At 33.5% G+C, this 23,064-nt stretch overlaps 1 long non-coding RNA gene across 13 annotated transcripts in view; it reads left to right on the forward strand.

Annotated features, from left to right (window-relative positions):
- LOC144307445 (uncharacterized) overlaps positions 1-23,064 on the forward strand; it is a 478,537-nt gene that overhangs the window by 270,921 nt on the left and 184,552 nt on the right. Inside the window, exon 4 of one of the 13 annotated variants that reach the window (XR_013374330.1) lies at positions 4,374-7,310. The exons of the other annotated variants lie outside the window; for them this stretch is intronic. This is a non-coding gene — a long non-coding RNA (uncharacterized LOC144307445). Of the gene's footprint in view, positions 1-4,373; positions 7,311-23,064 lie in introns of those variants that run through there. 13 annotated transcript variants of the gene reach the window in all.

The raw sequence follows: 23,064 nt of genomic DNA on the forward strand, positions 1-23,064 counted from the left end.
GGCATAATGGACATAATCAGGTATTTTACAGTATTTAAAGTGTAAAAGTTGATAAATATTAGCATATGTACACACGTATAGAACTCTTCCAACAATCAAGGTTAGTGATCCTATCTATCCATCATGACCTTCATGTTCTTTGTCATGCTTTCATCCTGCATGTTACCCCTCTCCCCAGGCAATAGTTTATGTTGAATTATTTTACATTCTTTTGCATTTGCAAGAATTTTATATAAATGAAATCAAATATATGTATTCATTTTGTTTGATTTCTTTCACTCAGCTTAAGTGATAATCATCCATACATAGTGTTGATCAGTAGTTTTTTTTTTTTTATTGTTTACTAGCAATTTGATTATCCATTAACTTCCCAATCATTTTTTTTCATTTTGGGGCATCTACAAATAAACTTACTAAGGATGTTGATGTACAGCTCTTTGAACAGACATATATTTGCATTTCTCTTTGGTAAATAACCAGGAGTAGAATGCTGAGTCAACTTGTAGAGATATGTTTAAAATATTAAGATAAATAGTCCGGCTGTTTTAAAAAATTATGTGCCATCATATACTCCCACAGCAATGTAGATAGATTCCATATGTTCTACATTGTTGGCAACACTTCAAGTGGTCAAACTTTTTAAATTTTTGACATTCTATTAGGTGTATATTTGTAGTTAATTGTTGTAATCTGTATTTCACTAATGACAAATTATGTTGAGCATCTTTTCTGTGCTTTTTTGGTCACCTTTATATCTTTTTTGTGAAATGTATGTTTAAATCTTTTTTCTTTCCTTTTGTGGGGTGGAGGGTGTGGTTGTTCTCTCTCCTATTAACTTACCATTAAATCACAAGAATTCTGTAATGTAGGTTAAAGCCTTTGTTTCACTATAATTTGCACATTTACATCTGTTCTCTCCCAGTCTGTTACTTGTGCTTAATTTCCTTACCAGTATTTTTTGAAGAGCAACATTTTAGCATTTATGAAGTCCAATTTATTTTAATTTCATTTTTGTGCTTTTTGTAACTTATTTTAGAAAAAAATTTGTTGAAGTTCAGTTCATTGTAATTATCCTATGTCTTCTTAAAATGTTTAAACTTTTTTTTTTTTTTTTTAGAAAGAGAATGCATGTGCACAAGTTGGTGAAAGGAAGGGACAGAGGGAAAGGGAGAGAGAGAGAGAATCTTAAGCAGGCAGGCTGTATACTTAGTGCAAATCCTGATGAAAGGCTCAATCCCAGGATCCAGAAATCATGGCCTGTTCCAAAAATAAGAGTCAGGTGCTTAACTGACTGAGCCACCGAGGCACCTCTAAAATGTTTTAGCTCTTACTTCCAATTTTATGATGAATAATATGAGATATAAAGATTGATATCAAGTTTTTGCATAATGTTATCAAATTTCTTATTTGAAGATGTTGTCTATAGCTGATTCAATTGCCCTGCTGCTAATGCTGAAAATTAATATGTGGCTTTATATCTGGACTCTTTATTCTGTATTGTTGATGTGTCCATTTAACTTAGGTCCATACCATGCTGTTTTAATTACTACAGATCTCTAAAAAGTCTTGATATCACGTATTTACACATTCTAATTTTGTTTTTTTTCTCCAATTTATTCTGTTTGCTCTTCTAAGTCTTTCACATATTCATATGAAGTATGGAGTTAGATTGTCATAGTCCACAAAAAAATGTTGAAATTTAACTAAAACTTATTTGATTCTCTAGATAATTTGGATAGATTTTATATCTCAATAGCACAAGTTTTCTATCTATTAGCACAGTATATGTTACCATATATTTCCTTCTTTAGTTCTAACAGTTTTTAGAGATTGGTGAATATCATTTCAACTGTAAACAGTGACAATTCTTTATTTTTTATTTTTTTTATTTTTTTTTATTTTATTTTTTAATTTTTTTTTTTTTTTTTTTTATGATAGTCACAGAGAGAGAGAGAGAGAGAGGCAGAGACACAGGCAGAGGGAGAAGCAGGCTCCATGCACTGGGAGCCTGATGTGGGATTCGATCCCGGGTCTCCAGGAACGCGCCCTGGGCCAAAGGCAGGCGCCAAACCGCTGCGCCACCCAGGGATCCCGATTCTTTATTTTTTAATTAAACTTGCTACTGTATCTTAAGAATTATAATGTTATGAGGGATATGATCTGAATTTTTTTTTCCTAATACAATGATATAGGTTTGCTTTAAGGGTAATGATGGATGCAGGTAATGAGCTGGAAAGTATCTTATTGGTTCCTTAAATGATTGATAAAATTCACCTGAGAAGGCATCAGAGTCTGTTGCTTTCATTGTGAGAAGGCATTAAAGTGCATGTTCAATTTATTTAATAGTTACAAAATTATTCAGATTACCAATATTTTCTTGACTGGCTTTGGGTCTATTTGTATCTGTCAAAGATTTTGGTCATTTCATGTGCAATGTCAAATGTTAACATAAATGTTTTCATAATAATCCCTTAATGTCTGTTCACATCTGTGTAAGCTATTGATGTCACTCTTTTGAATTATAATATTCATAATTGTTGCCCTCTTCATTGCTGACTAGTCTGGCTACAGGTTTATTAATTTTATTGATCTGCTCAAAGGATTGGACTTTATGTTTCCTCTATTGGCCCCATTTCTCTATAATAGATTTCTGTTCTTATCAATACTATTTCCTTTCACTGCTTCCTTATATTTTAATATGGTTTTCTTTCCTAGTCACTTATTATGAAGGCTGAAGATGTAGTTTAGGACTTTTCACCTTTTCTAATATGGGTATGAAGTATCATAAATCTACCTTCAAGGAAGGCACATCCCACAAATTTTTGTATGTTCGCTGCATATTTTTTCTTTTCTTTAAGATTTTATTTATTTATTCATGAGAGACACACAGAGAGAGGCAGACACACAGAGAGAGGCAGAGACACAGGCAGAGAGAGAAACAGGCTCCTCACAGGGAGCCCGAGGCAGTACTTGATCCTGGGACCAGGATAGCTCCCTGAGCCAAAGGCAGCCGCTCAACCACTGAGCCACCCAGGCATCCCGCATTTTCTTTTCATTCAGTTCAAAACACTTTCACTTTTTGTTTTGTTTTCTCGTTTGATCTTTTAGTTACTTAGAAAGTGCTTTTTTTCAAAACATTTGGAGATGGGGTGCCTGAATGGCTTAATGATTGAGTGTCTGCCTTTGGCTTAGGTCCTGATCCCAGAGTCCTGGGATCCAGTCCCACATCAGGCTCTCTGCTCAGAGGGGTGCCTGCTTCTCCTTCTGCCTGTCTCTGCCCTCTCTTTCTCTCTGTGTCTCTCATGAATAAATGAATAAAATTTTGAAAAAAAATTTTTGCTCAGTCATTAGAAACGACAAATACCCACCATTTGCTTCGATGTGGATGGAACTGGAGGGTATTATGCTGAGTGAAATAAGTCAATCGGAGAAGGATAAACATTATATGGTCTCACTCATTTGGGGAATATAAAAAATAGTGAAAGGGAATAAAGGGGAAAGGAGAAAAAATGAGTGGGAAATATCAGAAAGGGAGACAGAACATGAGAGACTCCTAACTCTGGGAAACAAATTAGGGGTGGTGGAAGGGGAGATGGGCGGGGTGGGGGGTGACTGGGTGAGGGGCACTGAGGTGGGCACTTGACGGGATGAGCACTGGGTGTTATTCTATATGCTGGCAAATTGAACACCAATAAAAAATAAATTTATTAAAAAAAAGAAAAAAATTTGGAGATATTCCAGACATTTTTCCATCATTAAAATCTAATTAAATAGAATTGTAGTTAGAGAACTACTCTGTAATGATGTGATTCATTATAAATTTATTGATATTTGTTTTATGGCATACAATTTTGCATAAGTTACTATGTATCTCATAGTTAACTGAAAAGAATGTGAAATCTTCTGTCATAGCATGTAGTGTTCTCTAAATGTCAGTTAGGTCAAGTTGCTTCATAATGTTTTTCAGTCCTTTATATCTTATTGAATTTCTGTCCACTTAATCTATCAATTATTTGGAGAGTGTTCAATTTGTCAACTATAATTTGGATTTGTCTATTTCTCCTTACAGTTCTATTAGTTATTTTCTTCACTTATTTCAAATCTTTAAAATCAGGTATATACCTGTTTAGAATTGTCATATTCTCTTGACGTGACTGCTTTATTATTGTGAAATTACCTTTCTTATCCTGGTATTATTCTTTTCTGCAATATCTACTTTGTGTTTTATTAAAATAGTCACTACAACTTTCTTTTAATTTTATATGTTATATTATATTATATTATATACTATATTAATTTTATTATATGTATTATGCTATCAGTAATTCATATATTAAATATATTAAAATACATATTAAATATTATCTATTTAGGAGAGAGATAAAGAGAGTGTGAGCAGGGAGAGGGACAGAAGAAGAGGGAGAGAATTTCAAGCAGGCTCCCCATTAAGTGTGGAGCCCAACATGGGGCTCAGTCCCAGGACCCTGAGATGATGACATGAACTGAAATCAAGAGTTGAGTGCCTAACCAACTGAGCCACGCAGGCACCCGCTTGGTGTATATTTTTCTACCAGTTTTCTTTGAATCTAATTAAGTGTTTATATTTAATATGGTTACATAAGTGAGCTTATAATTGTTTGCTTTGTTTTGTGCAAAATACCAGTTGTAGTTTTTTTTAAAAATCCAAGTTGACAATGTTTATATGCCTTTTTCCTTTCCCTCTTTTCCTGCCTTCTTTGGAAGTAAGCACTTCTATGATTTCACTTAATAATCTTACTGGCTCATCAAATGCTGCCTTGTGTTTTGTTTTTTTGTGACTTTGTATGCCTTAGTATATAGCTTATTATCAACTTATTATTGTACTATTTCATGTGTAGATAAGAATCCTACAATGGCATACCCCCATTTCCTCTCTCTTAGTGTTTAGGCAGTTACTCTAATATATGTTATTCTCCACAATGTATACTGAATTTTTTTCTATAAACATTTACAGCTACTTGAGATTTCTAAAGTAGGAACAATATATTGTGTGCTTGCCCACATATTTACATTTCTTGTGCTCTTTATTTCTTTGGTAATCTCTAGGTTACATTTGATATCATTGTTCCTTTACATGAAGGAATCTAACATTTTTTGAAATGTTGATGCTCTATTTTTTTGTCCAATTTTTTTCTCCCTTTGTTATTTTAGATACTTTTGATAGAGATAAATTCAAGCTTGCTGATATTTTATTCTCTAAATTAATGTCTAAATTAGTCTTACTCCTCCTATCCAGTAAATTCTCATTTCATATAGTTTTTACCTTTAGAAATTTGCATTTTCAATGTCTCCACTTTTTATGTTCAGTCATTTTCTATCTTCTTTAATCTATGGAACACAGATTTAGCAGCTATATTAAAGCCCTAACATAGTAGCCCTGTCTAATCCTATTATTTCTTCTATTTTGGATCAGTTTCAATTGATTGATTTTCTCTTTATTGTTTTCCTGCTTTTTTCATGTCTGGTAGTTCTATTGGATGACAGAGATTGTGAAGTTTACCTTGTTTACTGCTGGATCTCCTTATCACCCTATAAATATTATTAAGCTTTTTTGTGCAGTAGTTCAGCTAATTGGAAACAGATTGATCCTTTCAAGGCTTGCTTTAAACTCCATGTGTGGCAGTGTAGCAGCCTTTATTTTAGAGCTAATTTGACTCTACTTCTGAGCTAATAACCTTTTGATTATTGTACTAGATGCCCAGTTAATCACGAAGTTTTCCACTTTGGATCATGGGACTGTGATCTATTCCTTTCCCTAAGTGTTCTCTAGAGATTGTCTTCTCTCCCCTTTTTGTGTGGTTCTTTCCCTACTTTTGGATAATTTCTCTCTTGCCTGCAGTCATCTGCACTCAGCTGCAGATTTGAAAGGGACCTTGTGCAGGGAATTGGAGCAGAGCACCCTTCCCTTGTGCATCTGTCTTCTCCAGGGCTCATGCAAACTCCATCTATTTTGGCTTCCTCAGACTCCCAGCTCCATCTTCTGAATTTAGGATGAACATAGGGCTCTATATGGGTTTCACTTCCCTGTGTTGCAGCCTGGAAACTCAAGTGAGTAAATTGGGGGCAATTTTAGGGCTCACATTTGTGGCCTCTCACTGAGGGATCACTATCCTGTGCTTCCTGTTGTCAAAAGCCTGAAAACTATTCTTTCATATATATTTTTTTGGAGATTTTAACTTGTTTTAAGTGAGATTAAACCCAGTTCCTATTATTTCAACTAGCTAGAAGATGCCTCTGATTCATTCTTGAATTATATTTTAAAAGTATGCATTTATTCATTGAGAAATGTATTTTTTAGAAAAAGATATTATATTTATCATGTTTAATATTTCATATATTATCTAATATCCTCTTAAATTGTAAAAACATTTTCTATATGTTTCTGAGAGAATTCATGTGTATTTATGAAGAAAATTTAGAAATGTTTTTAAAATGGAAACCTGCATTTTGAAAAAGAAAACAAATGCATGATATTTTCTACTTTTGGGGAGGATCTGTTTCTTGAGTTTTTAACCAGAAGTGAATGAAAACTATTAAGTCAACTCTAATTCTCTTTCCATTTATCCTTTCTTTTAAAAATTATTCTCATACCACAAGAGAATAATGGGCAAAAAAAACCACAAAATAAACAAAAAAAACCCCACAAAACACTGAAGTGTTCTTTTCTTTTCTTACAATCTCCTTTAGGTATATTACAATGTTTTTACAGTATAAAAAAATCTATACAGATAGTAGTACGAGTGTTTGGAAGCAAGATTATTTGACATTGCAAATACTGAAACCATACTTTAGGAGATTGTCTTATGTATATTCTAGTTTTACAAGTTGCAATAAAATATACAAGTCCATAGGGAACACATGATAAGCCATTAGAACAATGTGTAGAGCTATATGTTTTTCCTGCAGAATACACAAACACCAAGAGACTTAAATCCAGACATTTTGATCTTCAGCTACATTCAGAGTACCATGGAAAAAGTGTGAAGACACTATCTTTTTCTTTACAGAAGAACCCAGTATCCCTTTGTTGTACAGACCACTTCTCAGTTTATCAGTTTTGTTTTATATATGATTTAACTCAAACCCACTATAAAATTACAATAATGTCAGAATAAAATCTAACATAAGAAAACAAATGTTTTAAAATATTACTAAATACTATGTTCAACTACAAGGTTATTTACTACTTATTTTATTTTTACAAAAAGATACATAGAAATTCAAATGTCCATTCTATTTTATGCCACTTTAAGTAGGTATTAAATATATGTATAGGGGCCAATATGTTGATTGAATTAGTTGCATAGAAATATTAATTATGTTATTTATACAATTACTAATGATGTATTATTAGCATTCATGTCTCTCAATAAAATCTGCATGGAATGCTAAATTTTAAAACTTGAAATGAAATATATATAACTGCTATTTAACAGTTGATATGTTTCTATTCCTCTTAATAGAATAATAAAACTAATTGGAGATTCTTCTTTTTCTGTAGTCTGCATAATCATTTATTTATTTATTTTTTTTTGCATAATCATTTAAATACCATTTGCCATGCTTTCCATTTTGAAGGCCTTAAAAATATTGTAGGATTTAATAGAAAACTAATGAACTCAAAAAATTAGTGTTAATTTTACTAGCAGTTTCCAATTAGGTTTACAGGAATCTTTTATTAGCAGTTTGGAATCTCTATGACCAAGCATGTGTAATGGTTGGTAAATTTACTGAGATTTCTAATCTAAACAGTGTATTTTATTGTATCATATTATCTTACAACTACACACACCCTTCTTTCTCTGAAATCCAGAATGAAGTGATGTGGCAAGCATTTTAGAGTAGATAGTTCATATGCAGAGTCAGCTCTGAGTAAAGCTCTACAGCATTCTATGTTTTGTTTCAACATATGCAGTCATTGTTTTAAGGACCCTCCCTCCTTCTATGGACACTCACTTTTGCTGCCTGAACTTCCATTTTTGTTCTACCATTTCCACTATATCAGAAATGGATATCATGATTTCACAGAAAGTAACATTAACCTTGAATACATCTTTGGACCCAATAAGCAAGTAAGAATAGATAAAGGGAAAAATACAGAGGTGAGGAAAGAAGAGAAGAAAACCGTTTTCTTATTTAGAAGAATTTAAGTTTTCAAGCCAAAAAGAATGGCACTGTATTAAGAAATCTTAAAATATCAGAAAATTTGCAAAGCATGTTGTGTTTGAGATATCATGTGAGCTCCAATCTAATTAGTTTAGCCAAAAATTCTTCTTCCTATTTCTTGCATTCTTAAAGTGATTCAGTAAATATTTTTTTGAGCATATGCCATGTGCGCAAGTCAGCAGAAGAGGTGGAGTATGTGGAAAATGTGTCCTTAGAAGGACTTTATGTTTCAGTTTCACAATTACTTTTCATGATGGTCTTTGGTTGACAGCTTCTTATGGGTCTTCTTCTCACTGACCTCATTAAAAAAAATTACAAAAAAAAAGTCATTGACATACTACTACTTAGTGTTTAAAAGATTTACCTTTAAAACATAATAAAGTATTGATCAAAAATAATTAATGATATCACTACTAAGGTTTTTATTGGAATGCCTTACAAACTTTACAAATATTTTCACTAACATCATATCAAGTAAAAAACATAATTAAATTAGTATGTATCTTTTTTTTAATTTGATTAAAAAATTTGCTACATTAGATTTAGGTGTACAATATAGCGATTTAACATCTCTATATGTTATGCTATGCTACAATTATTACTTCTTATTGACCCATAATTTGGGGATGCGGCTTCTCTGACCTGTCCTACTAGAATAGAGATGATAATGTTGATATTAAAAACAAAACAAAGTAAGCTGTATAAATAAAAATTCTTAAAAACAAAGAGGTAAATATGCTCTTCCACATCTTAGTCCTTGTGTAGAATTTTGGTAAACTATTTTTTTACAACACATATCTTTTATATTGAAAGCCTGCTATTTTTCTCTTTTTGTACGTCTAAGCAGAATTAATTTATTTTATTTTATTTTTCAAAGATTTTATTTATTTACTTGAGAGAGAGCAAGTGGTAGGGAGGAGCAGAGATTGAGAGAAAGAGAGAGAGAGAGAGAGAGAGAGAGAGAGAGAGAAGTGGACTCCCTATTGAGCAGTAAGCCCAATGAGGAGCTGAATAACAGGACCCTTAGATCATATATGAGCCGAAGCAGATACTTAACCAACTGAGCCCCCTAGGCACTCCTAAGCAGAATTTTAAAAGAATATAAAATATAATGCTTATGATAAGAAACATTATTTTTTATCATGAGAAGATGCAATTATTAGCAAATCAAAACCACCAACCTATACAAGAGTAATATATTATGACCAAATGGTGTTAATTTCAGGAATACAAGCCTAGTTCAATATCAATTTAATGTTAACTACTGCTTTCCTTATTCCTGAAAATTTTCCCTATTCTGAAATCTTTTTTGTCTGAGATTAATTTAGCAACTCTAGATTTCTTTAAGTAATGTCGTCATGTTGTCTCTTTTCCCGTATCTTTACTTCTACCCTATCTGAGTCTTCATATTTAAACTGGATCTCTTACATAACATATATTTGGGAATCGCCCTTTTTAAAAATCTATTCTAACAATCTCAGTCTTTTAATTTGTGAATTTAGAGCATTCATATTTAAAGTGATTTTTGATATACTTGAATTAATACCTGCTATGTTCACAATGGCTTTCTATTTGTTGCACTTGTTCTTTATTTCTCCCCCCACCCCTCACCTTTTTTTCTTCTCTGGTTTTAATTTGACCATTTTATAACATTCAACTTTCTCTTCTTCTTAGCCTATCAATTACATATGTATATAAATATATAAATAGGATATATCAATTATATATGTATATAAATAGAGTTTAAAATATATGTTTTTGCTGTTTTGTTTTTAAATAGAAGGCCATCTAAAATATCACTTCCCCTTCTACTCACCAGAAAGGTACTGTGGGAACCCTGGTGAGGTTCCTAAAGGTAAAACCCAGAAATGCATGAGGGCCCACCTAAAACTGTAGCTCCCAGTTGTTTCTACTCCTCTCTCTAGTTCACACTTAGCTCCTGTACTCATCAAAATTACCATTGAAATGTTTTTACCAGTGTATGACTCCAGCAGTTTCTGGCTGTGATAATCTGAATTCACCTGTCTCTCTAGATTTTAGCATGAATTCCTGCCATGTGTGCCCAATTCTTTGAAGAGTCCAACCAAGTAGTATGATTTTCAGTTTGTTCAAACTTTTACTGACTGTTAGGATGGGAGTGATCACTTCCAGTTTTTAACACGTTGAATTGAAATCAGAAGTCACCTTCATCTGTTAATGTTTGGCTAAGATTAATGTGCCAGATACTACAGTGACTAATACGATAACTAAAAACTTCCTTTGCTTTTTAATCATTTGTAAAGAAAATATTTTTCAATTTCAGTTGTACTTAAAAAAAGTTCATTTTCAGATAATAAGATTTTGTAGCATCAAGAGATAACATCATATGCATAATAATGAACTGCTTTGTCTTGAGCTAATGGTAAATCAGATTTGTTACAGGGTGATGGCAAAATTATGTCAGCGTTTTTTACATAATAAAAAAATCTACATTAGTTTAAACTTCTCAGTATTGAAAGTATGAAATTATCATAGAACATGCAGGGTTGTAATAATGATTAAATCAAAAGACAAATGCTGCTGCTCGATCTATATAGGTATTATGAGCAGTGATTCCATTCCATTATACAAAACAAATCTGTTACGATAAATCATGTTGTAAATATTTTATTTAATGCTTTTACAATCTTTTTTTATGTTGGGGATGTTTTGGGGCTCATAAAGTTAATATAACCACCATAAAAAGTGAATGCTTCTGATTATAATAAATAATAAAAATAATTTATGTCAAAATTAGTACTTCACAATTTTATGTACCTCTTAAAGGGTATCACAGATAACTTAATTTTTGAGGCATACTAATTTGGTGATGGAATTTTCAGTGAACACTCACTGATCATCCGGGCAGTAAATAGAAGAATGCCTCAACCTTTGCCCTATTAGCCCAAACATATTCTTTCTGTGTCAATTGATATAGCTATACATTTTTCCTTCTTTAGCCAGTTAATATGGTAGATTACATTAACTGATTTGCTAATATTGAACCAACATTGCATCCTGAGAATAAAATCCATGACGTATAGTTCTTTCTTAAACAATGTTACATTCAGTTTGTTAATATTATATTGGGGATTTTTGCATTTAAGTTTATAAGAGATATTAGTATGTAGTTTCCTTCTTTTATTTGTCAGCTTGCTTGCTTTTTATTTTACTGCTTTTGTTTGGTTTCTGGAAGAGTTATGTAAAACTAATGTTAAATCTCCTTAAAAGTTTGTTAGAATTCTCCAGCAAAATAAACTGTGATATATTGGTGATATATTTTTGGGAGAGCTACTTAACTTGAAATTCAATTTTTTAATGATGATAGGGCTACTATCTATTTATAAATATGATTTATAGAAATAGGAGGAGAAAGATATTATATTTTATGTATATTTATTGGCTCTTTTGTTGTTCATTCTTCCTTCTTAACACTTCAACAGTTATTACTTTTATCATTTCATTTGTTTGAAAATCTTCCTTTAGCTTAGTCACAAGTCCTTTTATTATTTATTTATTTATTTATTTATTTATTTATTTATTTATGATTTTATTTATTTATTCATGAGAGACACACACACACAGAGAGGCAGAGACATAAGCAGAGGGAGAAGCAGGCTCCATGCAGGGAGCCCGACGTGGGACTTGATCCTGGGTCTCTAGGATAACACCCTGGGCTGAAGGCGGCACTAAACTGCTGAGCCACCTGGGCTGCCCCTTTTTATTTTTCTTTTGTTCAAGAATGTCTTTATTTCTCCTTAATTCCTGAAAGATAGTTTCACTAGTTACAGATTTCACAGCTGACACTTCTTTTCTTTTGGAACTTGAAAATTATGCTGGTTCTGTGTGGCTTTCATGATTTCAAATGAGAAATCAGCTGCTATTCAAATGTGTTTCTTTATAAAGAATGCTTTCTTTCTTTCCAATTACTTGAAAAATTTCTACTGTATCTTTACTTCCAGGAGCATAATTTTGCTGTGCTTTGGTGTGGATATCCTTAGGTTTATCTTTTTTCGCTATTGATCACCAATATGAATCTGTAGGTGTGGGTCTTTTGCCAAATCGGGGAGATTTTATCCATTACTTCTGTGCATACTCTTTCACTTACTCTCTTTTTTTCCTTCTGGAAGTCAGATTGTACATCTTTTGAAAATTTAATTTTTATTCACTGGTCCTTAAGGCTTTCATATTTTACCAGTCTCTGTTGTTCCCATGGGACAAATTCTAATGATCGGTTCCCAATTTTACTTACTCTATTCTCTTGTCATCTCCACTCTATTTGGTTTATCCATTAAAAAGTTTATTGTTTTGGGGGATCCCAGGGTGGCTTAGCAGTTTAGCGCCTGCCTTTGGCCCAGGGCGCGATCCTGGAGTCCCAGGATTGAGTTCCACGTTGGGCTTCTGGCACAGAGCCCGCTTCTCCCTCCTCCTGTGTCTCTGAGCCTCTCTCTCTCTCTCTATGTCTATCATAAATAAATAAATAAATAAATAAATCTTAAAAATAAATTATTGTTGTTTTTAAATTCTCTAATTTGAATTTGGTTAATTTTTAGATCTTTTTATTTTCCTTTCATTCCATTTCAATAGAACTTGTAAGTGTATTTTAGAAACAATTTTTTGATGGCTGCTGTAAAATTCTTGTCAGTTTATTACAATATCTGATTCATCTCAGAGTAAACATTTGTTGTTAATTGCCTTTTTCTCATTCAAGTTGTGTTTTGCTTTGGGGGGCTGTTTGTTTCTTTGTAGGACAAACGACTTCAGTTCTATTTCAGATATTTCATCTAACATTGGGCAACTCTGTGTCCTATTTAAATATTTTAATAGGAAGTCACACTGTTTATGTAGCAGTAGGTACTGCCCTAATAATTTTGGACTTTGGTTTTCGAGTTTAATTTGTACATTTGAACATTTGTAGTGTTATTTTGTTTTGCTTTGATTATCTGATTCCACTGGGATCCTACTTCTGGTGCCACTTGACAACGTAGAAGATATTTTTGCCTACAACCACCAGAGTTTCTCACTGAGGAAGAAGGGGCTCATGTTCCTGGAGGCAAAGGGACTCTCATGGTCTAGTGAAGGAATTTCTGTTTCCTTTACTTTATTCTCCATACGTCTGGCCATTCTGACCACAGAATGTGTGAGTGATTTTCTTATACCAAGCAATTCTCTGATTCTCTGTGCATATCAATTGGATGTCCTATAATTTAATTCAGGTCTGAAGTTATCTACTTGGAGTTAACATCAGATCCCACAAGTTAAGGGCTCAGTCCCTCAAGAGTCCCTCCTCCCCCTCCCATTTCAGATATAATCACAAGTCCCAGGTGGCTACTTGTACTTCTGGCAGATGGGCTATAAATCAGAAGTTCTTACAACCCGCTTCTTGGGCTCAATAACTTTTTAAAACAGCTCACAGAACTCAGGAAAAGAGTTTACTTACTAGATTGTCAGTTTATTATAAAAATATACAACTCAGAAATGGTCAGATGGAAAATATGCATAGGACAAGGTATTGAATAGGGTCAGGAGCATCATACTCCTCTGGATGTTCTACTTTGAGGTAGAGCCCTCTGAACTCTGTACACTAGGGATTTTAATGGAGGCTTCATCATGCAGGCACAATTAATTATTAACTCAATCTCTACCCCTCTACCCCCATTGGAGAATGGGAGCTAGAACCAAAAGTTCTAAGCTTCTAATCATGATTTGATTTTTCTGTTGACCTGCCCCCATCCTTAAGCTCTGTAGGAGCCCACCAAGAATTACCTCTTTAAAACAAAAAATGTTTCTAATACTCAGGAAATGTTCCTATCACCCAGAAAATTCCAGGGAATTTAGGAGCTCTGTGTGAGAAACTGGGATCAGAAATCAACTATTAGAGGAAAAGATCCACCTACCACCTTAACAGTTTGGAGAAATATAAAAAAATAAAATAAATAAATAAATAAAATAGGGACTTGGGAGCTCTGACCAAGAGCCAGGGAAGAAGACCTAAATATATGTTTCCTATTATTTCACAATTTCACTTGTGAATCTTTTTTTCTTTTCTTTTTCTTTTTTTTCTTTTTTACCTTTTTCTTCTCTCTCTCTCTCTTTTGTGCATTATTTCATATTTGTTGGTGTTGATTTCCATAGCATGCTCTAAACTCCAGAAAAAAATAGTGAAAAATAAACAGGAATAAATAAGTTCAAATTGCAACAGGGGATGCAATTGACTTCATAATTCCATGTCATGAGATCTTAGAAAGGCCAGTGACGGCAAAATTAATGTTCAGCAGAAAATAAGTGGACTGAATTTCTCCTAGGCTACCCCCCCTCTGCTGATGGCCTTTTCCTGAGAATTCAACCCTGAGTATCCTATCCCTAACTCAAACTGTGTATCTGTGGCAAATGGTAAGATTTCATTCTTTTATGGCTGAGTAATATTCTGTCATCTATCTATCTATCTATCTATCTATCTATCTATCATCTATCTATCTATTTATATGCTTTTTTCAGGGCATTTTCTCTAGGCATTTGTATATATGTTCAGGTCTATATCAAAATGTCTGACCAAGAATGTTTCCAAATTTCATTATAGTGAGTCATTTATAAAGCAATGATTCTTATGCTTTATCCATGAATAGACCTAGAAGGTATTATGCTAAGTGAAATAAGACAGAGAAGGACAAATGTCATCAGGTGATTGTTTGTTGTTGTTGTTTTGTTGTTCTTGTTTTTTCAGGATTTGTTTTTGTTTGTTTTGGGTTGGTTGTTTTTGTTCATTTTGTTTTTGTTTTTGTTTTAGATTTACTCCCGCCTATGGGAGACAAACATATGGAGCATGGCCTTTTGTTCTGACATATAGTCCTCCTACCTCACCTGGGTCTCTGGGTAGAGGAGAAGTGTCTATAGCCTTGTACTAAAAGAGCTTCTTCTCGCTGCTTGCTCTAAGCAAGAAGGAACCACTTTTTTGGAGGTATAGTCTTCAACTGAGACTTTTGGCAGGACTTTTGTTGGATTCAGAGTTAAAATGTACCTACTTGAATCACCTTCTGCTGCTATGGTGGTGGTTGCCAGACAATGGTTCTTGGTTGCCTTCTTCTATCGGGTGGGAGAACACAGATGTCTGGGTCTGTTTTTTTTTTTGTTGTTGTTCTGTTCCTAATGTCCCTAACCAGTTCACCTGCTTCTTACCATCTTTTAGAGTTTTCCTTGGTTGAATCCTGAATTATTTCCTGGGTTTACAGTTATAATTAAGTTTGAAGAATAGGAAGAAATAGTTCTATAACATCTTGTTAGTACCAAAAATGTTTTTTTTATTTATTTATTTATTTATTTATTTATTTATTTATTTATTTATTTATTATTTTAGAGAGAGAGAGCATGCATGTGATGGGGAATAGTCAGAGGAAGAGGGAGAGAAAGAAACTCAAGCAAACTGTCCATTGAGTGCTAAGCCCCAAACAAGGCTTGATTTCAGGACCCTGAGATCATGACCTGTGCTGAAATCAAGAATTTGTTGCTTAACTGACTGAGCCACTCAGGTGCCCTTATTTTATTTATTTGTGAAATCAGTATCACTTTCAGATTAGATATTTTTTTCCACTTGACACCCTAAGGTGATCTTAATAATTAAGGCAGTGCCTAGAATAACAAATAAATGTTTTATTTTATTTTTTTAAGATTTGTATTTATTTATTCATAGAGACACAGAGAGAGAGAGAGAGAGAGAGAGAGAGGCAGAGACACAGACAGGCAGAGGGAGAAGCAGGCTCCATGCAGGGAGCCCGACGTGGAACTCGATCTCAGGTCTCCAGAATCACACCCCGGGCTGCAGGCGGTGCTAAACCGCTGCGTCACTGGGGCTGCCCAATGTTTTATTTTAATAAAGAAGAAATGGTAGTTTAGATTCTAAAGTCTATAATATACGTGTCATTCCACAATAAATTTTTCATAAGCAGGTCGGCTTTACTTCCTTATTTATATCAATAACAAAACTTAAGAGTTTTATACAGATGTTTGTTTCTGCAGTTGTTTGAAAATATTGGTAACACCACCTTTTTTTGTCTATCTTAATTGTCAGCTATAGATGTAGATAAAAGTGTTTAAATTTAAAAAAAATGTTTTTTCCAGTTATCTCTTTGACTATACAACTGGTTCAATTTGTTTGGGTCATCTCTAATTTGATTACTTTCCGATTTTAACCATTGAACATGTTCCTTCCTTTCACCTATAAAACTCTATCTCTAGCTCCACTAGTTTTCATTTGCAATGCTTCTCCTCCTTAAGTTCCTAGGTAAGCTGTTATTACCATAGAAAACTCCCACCTAACAACAACCCATTCTAAAATACCTTCTTATAGGTGATAATCTAAAATCACTGTATTTTCATCTGTATTTCACTCTTTTCCCCTAATAGCATATAAATGTCATAAGGATACAGAATTTGTCTTATTTATCCATGTATTCACACCATCTTGAAGAGTGCTTAGCAAAGCATATAGTTAACACATAATAAATATTTTAGTGAACAAATGAATAATCAATTATAGTGTTTTTTTCCTTTTTTATTATTTATTTTAAAAATATTTTATTTATTTGTGAGAGACACAGAGAGAGAGAGGCAGAGACATAGGCAGAGGGAGAAGCAGGATTCCTGATGTGGGACTTCATCCCGGGAGCCTGGGATCACGCCCTAAGCCAAAGGCAGACACTCAACCACTGAGCCACCAGACATCCTTTTTATTCCTTTTTAAAATTATTTTTTTCCTAGTAGTAAGTTAGTGCTTCTAAACTTCTATCATAGCCTCTGACACAAGATGAAAGTATAATATATAATAAATGACAAACTCCTAGTACTATTTACATAATATCAAAACAATTTTGTTAATATTCTATCATCATTCAGGGCATTTTCTTTAGGCACTTATATATGTATTTGTGTCTATATCAAAATTGGCCAACAGCTTTTACAAATTTCATTATAGTGAGTCATTTATAAAGCAATTGTTCTTATGCTTTGTCCAACCAGATTGCAATAATTTCACAATAAGAAACTATTTTTCTGTTATGAAAATATCTGCATGGACAAATTGAATTAGATATGGTAGTTCTCCATCATCTGGGAATAGAGCTTCTACTTTTTTCTCGGCCATTCTTTTTTTTTGTAAAGATTTTATTTTTTATTTATTCTTGAGAGACACGGAGAGAGAAGCAGAGACATAAGCAGAGGGAGAAACAGGCTGCATGCAGGGAGCCTGATGCAGGACTCGATCCTGGGACTCTAGGATCACACACTGGGCCAAAGGCAGACACTAAACCGCTGAGCCACCCAGGCATCCCTTTCTCTGCCATTCTTAACATATGCTTCATATTTTGCTTCAAGATGCTGCTCTAACTTCTACCAACATTTCTTTATTTTATATTTTATTACATATTTATATAACAATTTGAACTTGTCACAGCACAGCTATTTTGAAATTGAAAATTTCATTTGAATCTAATAAGTTCCCTCTAAAGAAGACAGATGATAAAACAAAGCTCAGAGAGCATAAGGGACTGCATCTGTGTTGTGCAGGATATAGCCAAGAACCTTGTACATTTACATGCTCAAGGTATTTTAGCCTGTAATATTTATTCTTTGTATGTAACATGATAATATTTTAATACCTTTTCCTTTTAAAAAATATTTGAACCAAAGAGTTCTTACAAAATACCTAAATTTATATTCAGGAACAAATTAACCCAGCTTATTAGATGTCCATGCATTTTTCCCCAGAATAATGAGTAGAGAGATCAGAGAGATAGTGAATCTTTTCCTAACTTGCCATAAGAAGGATTATCATTCACAGAATATTCTTACATTCACACAGTAAATACTTTACATATTAAAAGCCTGATTGACCTTTAAATTCTTGGATACCTTAACTGATAGAAAAACTGATTCAGAAATTTAGCAAAGCATGTTATGATGCATTCAACTAGTGCATACATTTATGAATTCTAATTTCTTAGAATGTCTTAATGCCCTAAGTAATATTATCTTAAAGTTTTTATTTTTTATTTTATTTTTTCTTAATATTATTTATTTATTTATTCAGAGAGAGAGAGGGAGAGAGAAAGAGGCAGAGACACAGGTAGAGGGAGAAGAGGGAGAAGCAGGCTCCATGCAGAGTCTGACGCGGGACTCGATCCCAAGTCTCCAGGATCACAGCCTGGGCTGCAGGCGACGCTAAACTGCTGTGCCATCGGGGCTGCCCATCTTAAAGTTTTTAATTTCACAGTGCACTTTTATGTATATTTGTAAAGTTCATTTGCAGCTGGTAAAAAATAGTGACTTAAATTGGCTGAATACTCTTTTATTATTATCTTGCTTTAACAGATAATAACTCTAGAATTGACACTTATTTATTTATTTTTTAAAGATTCTATTTATTTATTCATGAGAGACACACAGAGAGGCAAAGACATAGGCGGAGGGAGAAACAGGCTCTCCACGGGAAGCCCGATGTGGGATCAATCTCAATACTCTGGGATCACACCTAAGCCAAAGGCAGACGCTCAACCACTGAGCCACCCAGGTGCCCCTAGAATTGATATTTAAACCCATTTTGTGTTTCAAATGCTACATCTTTCAATAGGTTGCTTATATTGAGGAATATTGAAGTAGTTTAAAAAAGGGGTTCAAGTAAGCCAATATCTCCTAGGAAGGAAAACACAGGACTCTAATAATAAGCAAAATGGAGATATCAAGACAAAGGAACGGTTACTTTGTCAGTAGATAGCAAAGCCTCCATCATCAGACGGGTCTTTGGAATAGGATTAAATTTTCAAGATGTTAAAGTCCTTAGACTCCTTATCAATTATATACCTGAGTAGTAGAAAAGAGGAAAGTAGTCAAACAAAACCATGCATTAGGGCTTCATGATCAAAAGAAAAGATAACTATTACATGTGAATTTTGACTACTAACAACTATTCCTGAACAGAGGAAATACCAATTCCTAGGTCTCTGGCCTTATAAGGCATGCTTGCATCTATGCAGAGGATTGGCGCATGTAATCTCTGTGATAGGAAGATAATACAGTCACACCCTAGTGTGGCAGTGACTCCTCCCAAAACTGCTGAGAGAACAAACTAAAGCCAAATAAACAAAATCTCTTTTCTAAGTTTGAGGTCCATTGCATTGACATATTAACTGATTTTATCAACCTACTTGTGTGTAACTAATTCACATCACTGCACCTCTTCTCCCTACTTTGCTCATTAAGGATATCAGATCATTTCAGAGGACAGAATTTGGGAACATATCCATGTATATCTGTATGTTTTATGTATATAGATAGATGTGTGTACACATAACTCACAAATACACATATAAACATGAACATATCAATATATCCAATATCTAAAACCACATTATTTTAGTAAGTTTAGTTACCCATATTTCTAATTCTATTCTTCAATTGTGAGAAGCCTGGCTCCTACCATCTTAACATATTTATCTATTCCATTAGTAATTATTCGATTCTAAACATTTCATATATTTGGTTATATTATAAATGACACCCCTTTTCAAAATTTTCATTTGAGGCACCAGGGTGGCTCAGTCCATTAAGCATCTGCCATCAGCTCAGATCATGATCCCAGGGTCCTGGGATTGAGCCCTGCGTTGAGCTCTCTGCTTAATGGGGAGTCTGCTTCTCCCTCTCACTTTGCAGCTACCCTGCTTATGCTCTCTCCTTCTCTGTCAAAAAATAAATAAAAATCTTAAAAAAGATGTTCATTTAATTGTTCATTACTAATATACAGAAACACTATGGGTTTTGTATGTTGACTGTACACATTTTCGATATGTACAGATGTGTATGTGTTTTAAAATACACTTCAATTTTTAGAGCTTAGTGTTAGTTTCACAGTAAGATTGAGCAGAAAGTACAGAGAGTTCTGTACCCCTTGCCACCATATGCATACACAGCATCCCTCACTATCAACATCTTATACCACAGTGATACATCTGTTACAATGGATGAACCTACACTGATACATCATTCTTACACTTGGAGTCTATAATTTACATTAGGGTTTACTCTCAAAGTTGTACATTCCGTCGGCTTGGACAAATTTATAATGGCATGTGTCCACCATGTTAGTATATACATAACAGTTTCATTGCCCTAAAAATCCTTGCTCGACTTATTCATCCCCCATAATGTCTAGCAACTGCTGATCTTTTTTACTGTCTCCATAGTTTTGTCTTTTCTAGAATGCCTTGTCCCTGGAATCATACAGTATGTACCCTTTCAGATTGGGTTTTTTTTTTTTTTTTTTTTGCTCAGTAATACACAGCTGAGATTTCCTCCTCTATTTTCAAGACTCAGTAGTTCATTTCTTTTAGCATTGAGGAATACTCTATTGTCTGAATTACTGCAGCTTACTTATTTATTCACTTACTGAAAGACATCTTATCTTTGTTGCTTTCAACTTTTGGCAGTTATGAGTAAACGTTTTTTCATACACACCAGCATGCAGGCCTTTGCGTGGACATAGTTTTCTCAACTCATACTAAATATTGTGTTTGCTGAATCATGTAACAGTAAAAGGTTTTTTAAAATTTTTGTTTCAGGTTTTTATTTAAATACTAATTAGTTAGCATATAGTATAATATTGGTTTCAGGTAAATTTAGTGATTCATCACTTATCTATAACATCCAGTGCTCATCATAAGTGCCCTCCTTAATCCCCACACTCATTTAGCTTATCCCTCCATGACCACCTCCCCTCCTGAAACCCTCAGTGTGTTCTCTGTAGTTAAGAGTTTCTTATGCTTTGCCCCCCCCTTTTTTCTTTATTCCTTCCCCTAAGTTCATCTGTTTTGTTTCTTAAATTTCACATATAAGTGAAATTATATGTTATTTGTCTTTCTTTGACTGACATTTCACTTACCATAATACTCTCTAGCTCCATCTATGTGGTTGCAGATGACCAGATTTCATTCTTTTTTATTGCTGAATAATATTCCACGTTTTATTCATATTATATATGAATAAATACACATACACACATATATATGTGTATGCACACACACACACACACACACACACACGCAAACATGAATCTTTTTTATCCAGTCACTAATCGATGGATACTTGAGTTGCTTCTATATCTTGGCTTTTGTAAATAATGCTGCTGTAAGTGTAGAGGTACATGCATCTCTTTGAATTGGTGTTTTTGTATTTTTGGGTACGTACCCAGTAGTCTGAGGACTGGATTATAGGATAATTCTATTTTTAACTTTCTGAGGAACCTCTATACTGTTTTCCACAATAGCTATACTTTTTCACATTCCCACCAACAGTGAACAAGTGTTCCTTCTAGTCCTTGACAACAGCTGTTGTTTCTTGTGTTTTTGATTTTAATCATTCTGACAAATATGAGGTTGATACATCATTGTAGTTTTGATTTGCATTTCTCTGATGATGATGAGTGATGCTAAACATTATTTTCATATGTCTATTGGCCATCTGGATGTCTTCTTTGGAAAAATGTCTGTTCATGTCTTCTGCCAATTTTTAAATTTGATTATTTGTTTTTTGGCTGTTGAGTTTTATATCTTTATAGACTTTAGAAACTAACCCTTTATCAGATATGTAATTTGCAAATATCTTCTCCCATTCTGTAGATAGCCTTTTAGTTTTGTTGATTGTTTCCTTTTCTGTGCAGAAGTTTTTTTATTTTTTTGCAGTCCCAGCAGCTTAATAGTTGGTTTAGTTTCCCTTGCCTCTGGAGACATATTTGGGAAAAAAAATACTAGGGCTTATGTCAAAGAGATTATTTCTAGGATTTTTATGGTTTCAGGTGTCACATTTAGGTCTTTAATAAATTTTGAATGTATTTTTGTGAATGTTGTAATAAGACAGTCCAGTTTCTTTCTTTCATATACTGCTGTCCAGTTTTCCCAACATTATTTCTTAAAAAGACTGTCTTTTTCCCATTGGATATTCTTTCCTGCTTTGGTGAAGATGAATTGACCACGTAGTTGTGGACTTATTTCTGGGTTTTCTATTCTGTTCTATTGATTTATGTGTCTATTTTTGTGCACGTACCATATTGTTTTCATACCTACAATTTTGTAATATAACTTGAAGTCCACAATTGTGATGCCTTCAGCTTTGCTTTTCTTCTGGAAATTACAATTGATTTTGTTCTATATAATTTAAAAAAAACTACACAAAAATAATGAAAAAAAATGCAAAGACAAATCAATATTAATGGAGGAAGACAATATTGTAAGCATGGCAGTCTATAATGTACACATTTAATACAACCCTAATATCATTTTTTCAAGCTCTTTTCAAATATACTACCAAACTCTAGATTTTGTATTTTTAATAAAAAATTTAAATAGTATTAAAATGTGTAAAGTAAGTGCAATGAGGACTAACACTACCAGATTTTAAAAAATAAATAAACACATTTTAATTATTAAAAGTTTTTTTGCCACATACATTTAAAAAAGAAATCCAGTGGGGTGCCTGGGTAGAACAGTCAGTTGAGTGTCTGACTCTTGGTTTCTGCCTAAGTCATGATCTCAGGGTCGTGAGATCGAGCCCCACATCAGGCTCGACACTGAGCATGGAGTCTGCTTGAGATTCTCTGTTCCTCTCCCTCTACCTCTCCTGCTTTCTTTCTCTCTCTCTAAAATAAATAATTAAATCTTTAAAAGTCAAATGGTAGAATATAATGAAAAGTTCTTAAAGTAGACACATATAATCAGAGTAGATTTTATAACACAAATGCATTAGTGCAAACCAATAGGAAATTATACTATTTAAACATGGTCCAGGGAGAAAGGGAAATTA

Source organism: Canis aureus, chromosome 38 (assembly GCF_053574225.1).
Source record: "Canis aureus isolate CA01 chromosome 38, VMU_Caureus_v.1.0, whole genome shotgun sequence".
Classification (NCBI taxonomy): Eukaryota; Metazoa; Chordata; class Mammalia; order Carnivora; family Canidae; genus Canis; species Canis aureus.